The 8458-nt window shown below is 47.1% G+C and overlaps 1 protein-coding gene across 1 annotated transcript in view; it reads left to right on the top strand.

Annotated features, from left to right (window-relative positions):
* Nucleotides 1–8458, top strand: part of UBE2H (ubiquitin conjugating enzyme E2 H) — a 42180-nt gene that overhangs the window by 774 nt on the left and 32948 nt on the right. The gene's annotated exons all lie outside the window — the stretch shown is intronic.

The raw sequence follows: 8458 nt of genomic DNA, 5'->3' as shown, positions 1-8458 counted from the left end.
TAACGCCCCCCCAAAACCCTCCAATGGAAAACACCCCTCAAATCTATCATTATTCACCCCACACCTCCCTCAGAATCTTCAGCTGAAAGGCTTTCGTTTGATTTATTTCTATATATTTTGGGAGAGGGCCCTGCCTTAGAGCCCCTTAAACACCTCTATTCGGGTGTGGGGTTGCGGGGGGGGGGCACCTCAAGGTGCTGTTTATGTAACATCCCACATTGGGTTAAAGCTTATTTCCCCCCCCCTTCCTCCTTTCGTGATAGAACTGTTTATATTTCTCGTCCAACCGTTCCATGTTTATATTCTTCCTCCCCCCCCTCCCTCCTCCACCTTTCTTTTTATTTTCCTCCTTTATACAGAAGGTGAATCCTTTCCTCTCTCTCTCCGTGTTGACAAATATCGTTGGGACTTTGCCTATGGGATCCCTTTCTTCATAGTTCATCCCTCAAAGTGGAGGGGTTGGGGTGGGGGAGGAAGGGGCCACAAAACCCAACATTGGCCCCAGCTGTTTTCCAGCCCCTCTCGGGCTGCTCTCTCTATACCACGGAGGTCTGATTGAGTTTCCAGCGAGATAAACAAACTTGCTTGGGATTTTGTATTATTTTTAGTGTTTTTTTAGAAGGGGTGGTGGGGGGGTGGGGGATGGGAAGAGCTCTGCTCCCGTTTGTGGCTTATCGAAGGAAACTTCTGTTGACGTTCCGTGTCTGCTTCGCTCTCCCCAAAGCCTCTCTCGCTGTGTTTTCGCCTTGTTTTGAAAGCAGATAGGAAATGACTCGCGATCATGGTTGAATCGCAGCTATTTTTATCCGAGGGGGTGCTGGGGGTTAGGGGGGGGGGGGGGGGGTTTAAAGTTACACACATGTCATTCTCTGCCCGATGCAAATTGCCATCGGTGCTTAATCGCTGTGAAGGAGGGGTTGGGGGGTGTTGGCGATTCCAGCTGTTTGATGGTGGGGGAAGTGTCTTCCTTCGAGGCCTAACCTGAGCCCGATGCTGCTCTCCTTTCACCTCCCCCCTGTTCCTTTCTATTTTTTTTTTTATTATTATTATTATTATTCCTGTTTTGTTCCTATTGTAGCCGCAGCGTTTTAAGAGACAAAGAAGAGGTCTTCCAAAGTGCTTCTCTATTCTGTGTATTCCTAAAGTCGGTGGGGGAGATAGAAAGCCCCCAAATCTCCACAATTCCCCCCCTCCAACCCCTCATGAAACGCTTTCTGCTTTCTGCTCTCGTTCTCCCCCCTTCGACAAAAGAACCCAAAAGGGTTCTTCCAACAGCAGAGATCTCTTATTGTGGGGTTGGAAAGGACAGCAAACTTAGGAAGTTGGATGTGTCAGATGACTGCTCACCGCTCCTCCCTCCCTCCCCATGGCCCTTTTTGTTTGTCTGTCTGACTCGCCCTGCCTAACAGGGTGAGCTCAGCTCGCTGGGCCCCAGATCCCAATGTATTTCCCTTCGTTTACGTTGGGGTGGAAGCAGAGTCGTGTGGGATCCTGGAGCTCTCGGATGGTTTTGGTGGTGACCAAATGAGAGAGGACTCCTCTGAAGGAATGCACTCCTCCCTGAGGCTCCAGGGTGTTGTTGTCATGGTGGTTCCCCCCTCCCTTCCCCCCCTCCCTTTTTGCTATCGTTTTAATTACAGTTTCCCTTCTCAACCTCTTATTTTTAACAGAATGATGGCATAGATTTAGGATTTCCAGCCTTTACCTTTAGGATCGCTGTGTTACCGCACAGCCCCACTGCTTTCCCCCCCCCCAACTCTGACAGGTTCAGGAGCAGAGTGGGTTCCTTTTATGCTTCCCATTCTCAATCCCAACACGTCCGTGTCCTTTTGTGGCTGCCTCTTTGTGAGCAGGGAACGGGGAGAGGTTGCTCTGTGGGGCGGAGGGGGGGGGAGGGGTGGGTTGGGAGGCAGAGCTGTGTGTGCGTTAATGTGCCGATGTTTAATAACCGCCTGGCTGACGATGATGCTGATGTGCTGAAACTCTGAGTCACTCATTGTTTCTCTCCTGGTCTTGCAAACACCGAGGATGTGGCATCTGTGCTGCGTTCTCCCATTGGAGGGGGGCTGCAGACCCGCTGTTGTCCCTCAGACTTTTTGGGGATGACGCAGAGCAGGGGCACTTCCCTCCCATCCCCCCTCCCCATCCTCCCATCCCTGGGAGGGATGCACTGTGGCTTTGTCACCCTTAGGATCCTGCACGCTGTATCCCATTGGAGCTCTGCATCCCTCCAGATACCCCTTAGGATCTTGAAGCCTTGCTGTGCCCCCCGTTTTAGGGTGAGCCGTTGTGTTCAGATCCCTTTTCACGGGCAGGAGGCCTCGGGCAGAGCTCACAACTCCACTCATTGGCTGCTCTGTTACTACCCGGAAACCAGGGCCGGGGCGGAGCGAGCCGACAGCTGATGGGGAGCGGTGACCCTACAGCTTTACCTGGACCAGGGAGCACAGCTGGGGGTCCCTGAGCCCACCACAGGGCAATTGGGGGCTGCTGTCCCCATTCTGAGCCGTGGTTTATTGTTCCTTGAGGTGTGCTCGCTGAAGCTTCCCCTCGGATGGGAGTTTGTTCCACACTGATTTATTTTCCTCCTTTGCTGGCTCCCTTTGGAGGATTTGAGCTCTGTTTTTAAACGTTTGGAGCTGATGTTAGCAAAGGAGGGTGCTGCTGCCCCGTTGTGTGCGTGGAAGGAATTCCAAACAGTGCCCAACTTTGCTCAGATCTTCCCATTTCTGCGCTGTTTGTGGGGCTGAGCGTCGTCACACTGTTGGGGAGGGTGATCCACAGACTCTGCTCGAGGGGGAATGGGAGCACAAAGCTTCTCATTTACCTACCCAACCTTTTGTAATCTCAAAACCTCAGTGTTTGCCCCACTGGGATCGACCGAGGCGAAGGGTAGGAGGCAGTTTACACTGAGCTGAATTCTTTTTTTCTGCTCATTATGGGCTTACGCCGCACTTATCGCCCGACTTGAACCCCTTCCAGGTTGTGTTGAGCAATAGGGCCCCGTCACGTGTCGTTCTCTTGGCCTGTCCCCAAGGGAAGAGCATGTGCACTGGAATGTCTTGTTTTGGTAGGGTTCAGCGCTTGGTTTTCTGTTTGTTTTTTTTTTTTTTTTCCTTAGGTGTAGTTCTGGAAACTTTTCAAATGGAATGTAATGGCAACGTTTTGTCTTTTTTTTTTTTGCGTTTTTTTTTTTTTTTTCTTTCTCTCTATTTCTGGGGTTTTGCTTTAATGAGATCTCCAGGGATGAGGGTAATGGCGGTGGTGCTTCAGAATGCACCAAGATCACAGAGTCACGGATGGACATCGTAGATGATGCCGTGATTCTGTTTCAGAACCCAAAACCCCACTGAAATGCAGGTACTGGTTATGCCTTATAAACAAAGCTCTCTGCTATTAGGAGAGCAGGCACTGTGCCTTCCGTTATTGGAGCTTTACATTGACATATCGATAAGAGGAGAGGCAAAAATCTTTGTTCCCAAATGCCAACTTTAAGGCTGTCGTCTTGGTGCTTTTTGAACCCTATTTAAAACCAAAAAGCACCATGAAGTCTTTGTATTTCTCTGCACGTGGGTAATTCTAATTACTTCTGGGGTGATTTTGATGCTCTGGATTGCAGAGCAGCCCTCATCATGCTTGAGTACCCAGTTCTTAAACATCAGGTGGCTAAATGCTGATTAAACAAATCTTGGAGGCTGTTTCTTTGTAGTAACAGTTTAAAATCCTGCATCAACTCTTTTTCTTGTTTTTGTTTTGTCTTTTTTTTTTTTTGTAGCAAAACTAATGCCTTGTGTTGCAAAATGGTGCGTCAGGAAGCACGCTTGATATTTCCCTGTCTGTTCTGTGGGGGGAAACTGTGCTCTGGGCAGACTTGGATCTGTAGCAGGTGATTGTTTTTATGTGGCATCACGACTTCTCTTAGATCCCTGTAAGATTTGGAAGCTCTGAGTGCCCTCCTGCTTGCTCAGCACCGGCAGCAACTTGTAGCATAGCTGTGCATCATGCAACAACCCTGTTCAAATCTCAGTACATTGGATTAACCAGAAGATGCCCCTCGATGAGAATCAGTGTGATTTCATTTCCCAGCCCCAATATCACACCTGATGATTGTGTGAGTAGAGGATGTGCTTTCCAGAGTCTTTGTAACCTCTTGTTTTTAGGAGAACATGGATCAATTTCTGCTTCACCTTGCTGCCCTACCCTGTGCCTACCTGTTCTGTGCTCACCTGGAAGCCTGCAGGGTTGCACTGCCTTGACAGTGCTTGCAGCTCACCCTTCAGTGCTCCAGGTTTGCTGTGGCAATGGGATTCCTTCTCCCCTGCTTTGTGGGGTGGATCGTAGGGTCTGCATAATTATGGCCATGGAGGCTCTGGTAGGGGCAGGAGCTCTGTAAGGACAGCTGTATGCCTGCAGCAGACCCATAACCAACACCCCAAACACACACAGTTCTCCTCCCCTTTGTGGATCTCTCTGTCCCATGTACTCCTGCAAAAGCAAAACCAAACTGCTTAAAATAAGAGCCCCAACAAACTTTTCTTCTTAACTCTTGTTAATTTTTAAAGCAGCAGGAATTGGGCAACAGCAAGCTTGTTAGGGAGGGAAGGGTACATCTGAAACCAGCCCAGTGTGCAGTGATTGCTGGTGGTGTGTTCTCAGCACCTGTTGGTACTCAGTGCCCTTCTTAAACCATGATTTAATCAGAGTCACAACCAGGATAAACACATAACAGGTTGTTGTTAAGGTAGGAGAGTGCCTGTGGTTAAAGGGCCAGGCTGCCCTATGGGGTGGTTCCCAGCCCCATAGCTGTCCATTCTCCTGCCTGCTTAAATCAGAGGTGATGTGACACGGAGGGAGAGGTGTCTGGATTTTCTTCTTGGCTGTCCCAGAGTCCCAGACCTCATTTTGGCAAAGTTTGCTGAACACCATGTTTTAATACTGAGCGTGGCTGATGCATGTGGGTGTGCATATAGGAGTTCAGCCTTCATTGTGTGTCTTATTGTGTGCGCTCAGCTCTTCTCCTTTCACTCCCTCCATTTCCCTGTGGGTTTTGTCCATGTATTTCTGGAATAACGAACGCACAGCGCTGCTCTTTTGTTTCTCCTCACCCTAACAAAGCTCTCATGACCACAGCATCACACGACTTTGCCCCCTCTGCTTTCTTGTAGGTCAGCCAACCTGCGTGCCCGGTGCTGTGGGCACGCTGCCCTCCACCAGAAAATGCTGGATCTCATTCTTCCCCCAGTGCTGGATCTCCTGCTGCATCCCATGCAAGCAAATCCCTTTTATTGCTCCCACAACCACGACCATCTCACTGCTGCTTATTTTTTTTTTTCTTACCATTAATTCCTGTTTCTTTCTCCGTCTTCTTGGGATGCTTTAAATTGCTCCTTGATGCTGATGTGGTTTGAGGACTGTTTGGCTGTTCTGGAGAAGCGCACACAGCCACTTATTTGTCACTAAGGAGATCTGTGCTGAGGTTCTGCCAGGTTCTTTCCCCTCCTGTTTCTGCTCAGTCCTTTTGGCCACCAATAGGGAAACGTGATCTCGTCATCTCCAGTCCCTGTCATCTTCCAGTCCCTCACATAACGATCTGGCTGAGATTGAGGGTGGATTTACAGTCCTTGGAAAAAGGTGATTTCATTGCCTCTCGGGTCTTCATAACGATTCTCTGCAAACTGGGGCTGATCCTGGATTCAGGGCTGAGTTTTTTTTGTTGTTCTCGTTAGCGGTGCGGCTTCCAAGTGCTGTCCTGTGGCCTTAAATCATTGAACTGCATCTCTAGAGCAAATTGATTCAGCCTTCAAAGCGAAGCCCAAACACTCATAGCTCATGTTCTTGGCATCGCCTGTTTCAGCTCAGGTAGAAGATACATCTGTATTGTTCTCAAACTGAAGTATTGTTGGTATCCTCTTGTCTTTAATGCCTTTTAAACTGCAAATTGCAGAACATGTCTGTACATCCCGCACACAGATCATGCAGGAAAGCACAGAAGCTGGTGTAGACTTCCAGAAAATGGTGAGTCAGTGTGAGGAAGGGGTTTTTACTACGGAATTTTTGATCGGTCTCGTAGGGTCAGATGCTTCTTTTCCAGAAATGATTGTGTTTCATCGTTCCCTTCTTTCCTCAGAGTAAAGGCCAGAAGAAAAGTGTAAAACGTTTTCCTTGAGATTGTACAAATAGAAAACCTGGGTGGAATATTCTGAAACATTTTGTGCCATTTGGCTGCAGCTGGCTGCAATTTTTTTTAATTTTTTTTTTTAAATTTTTAAGGTTTTTACTTTTTCGGTCGGTAACGTTAAAATTTAACCGTTACGTTAAGTAGACTAATACTAATTTAAGTAAACGGTAAAGTTTACGTAACGGAAGGTACGACGTAGGTTGGTAGGAAAGGGGGTTTTAACGGGGTTTTTTAACCGGTAAACGGTTTTTAAGTTTTTTAGTACGGTTCCGGTTCCTTACGGGGTTACGGGTACGAGTAGCGTCTTTCCTTCAAGATTTTGTTTTTTTCTCTTCTTCATAGAAGGAACGCAGAAAGAAGTAAGTTAACGTTTCTGATTTGAATAAGTAACAACGTGGAGATTTTATATTTTTGCTCTAGTGTTTGTTGTGTTTATTTTAATTTTTTTATTTTTTTTTTTTTTGGTGATACTCCCTTAAAAACGAATGTTGTAATGTTTTTGTTAGGCAAAGTCTGCATTTATGACAGTTGGAGCTCCTTAAGGGGACTCAACCCTGGAGGCATTTGTCATCCTTCCAGTGGAAGGTGGAGGTTAAAAGCTGACAGTTGATTGTTAGATAAATCTTGCATTATTTCCAAATTCCAGTGGGCTTTTCACCTGGCCTTGAGCAGTGATGGGGGAGGTTATGGGGGAGGGGGGGGGGGGGGGATGAGAACCAACACGTGAATTATGGATGTGCAAATGACTGCTGCTTTCCTGGCTGCCAGGAAACTGCTCAGGAAACAGCTGTGGACCTGTTCTAATGATAGGATATATTGGAGTGGAGGTGAGCAAGAGGAGAGGAGGTGGTGGGAACCATAATGAATGCATGGAACTGAGAGAGGATGAATTGTGTCCGTTCTCCCCCCATGTAAGGTGTGGCACTGAAAGGTGACCTTAAGTTTGGGTGCACTCAAGAGAGGCTTCTGCAGTCTGAGAGGTCAGATTTGGGCTAAAACCCATTGGGGTTGAAGATAGGATTAGGTAGTTTGCAGTTATCAAGGATAGTAGGCACAGTGGTGTTGGTCTGGTGGTTGCATAAGATGATCTCAGTGGTCTTTTCCACACTTAATGATGCTGTTATTCTTTTTAGGACATAATTTAGTGGGCATGGGTTGATGGTTGGACTGGAAAATCCTAGGAGTCTTTTCTAACCTTGATGGCTCCAAGCCACTGGAAGAAGGAGGAAGGAATCTATGGGAGACTCTTGGAGTGTGGGCAGAAACTTCTTTGGAGGTGTGGTTTTCTCACCTGCCTGTTGTTCCTTATATATATGAAAAGTTTAAAAAAAAAGAAAAAAGAAGTGTACTCCTAAAGCAGTTACCCGTGTCCTCAACTGACCTCTAGCATGGTAAACTAATACATGCAATGTTGAAACAATTGATAAATTATTAACTTCAGTTTTGTGATGTCTCTTGGCTGTTGGCATTATGTTGATATTATGTTGATTCGTCTCGATGGTGGCAGGGTTGGTCATGCTCTGGAGCTGTGAAGTGAAGCATTGGGGCTGAGGACAATGTCCAGTGAGACACCCACTTTTTTTTTTTTGTGTGTGTGTGTGCCAGAAAGACTGATAAGAGCATAAATCAGGGTTGATGGGAGCTCAGATGAAATATTGCTCTTTGAGGTGTCCCTGGGTAGATGTGGTGCTGAGGGATGTGGTTTGGTGGGCGCAGTAGGCACGAGTTGATGGTTGGACTGGATGATCTTAGTGGTCTTTCCAACCTAAATCATAGAATAGCATGGATTGGAGGGGGACCTTAAAATATCATCTAGTTCCAACCCCTCTGATATGGGCAGGGTTGCCAAGCACTAGATCAGGCTGCCCAGGATTGCATCCAGCCTGGCTTTGAATGCCACCAGGAGCGTAATGCATTCGTGACTCTCTGATTCTGTTTAGGAATATGGCTTAGTGGGCATGGTGGTGATGGATTGATGGCTGGACTTGATGACCTTAGTGGTCTTTCCAACCTTCATGGTTCTTTACCTTCTGTAAAGAGTTCAACCTTATGGATCTAAATGGTATTAGAAAGCTGCTATTAAGGTGTAGTTTATTTTACAGTGGCTGGTGTGGATGTGATCTAAGAGTTCAGACTCAGTTTTAGGGACAAACAAAGCTGCTCCTTTGAGTTGTGCTCACTCAGCTGAATGGTTTGGAGCCAGGTCATTTTCTTTTGGAAGGAATCAGGTTTGGCTTTCAGTTTTGTGGAGAGTTTGTTGGGTTTGGGTTTTTTGTTTTT

The sequence above is a fragment of the Meleagris gallopavo genome, chromosome 1, assembly GCF_000146605.3.
Source record: "Meleagris gallopavo isolate NT-WF06-2002-E0010 breed Aviagen turkey brand Nicholas breeding stock chromosome 1, Turkey_5.1, whole genome shotgun sequence".
Taxonomy (NCBI): Eukaryota; Metazoa; Chordata; class Aves; order Galliformes; family Phasianidae; genus Meleagris; species Meleagris gallopavo.
Note: the sequence above shows the minus strand (reverse complement) of the source record. Positions and strands in the feature narration are given on the sequence as shown.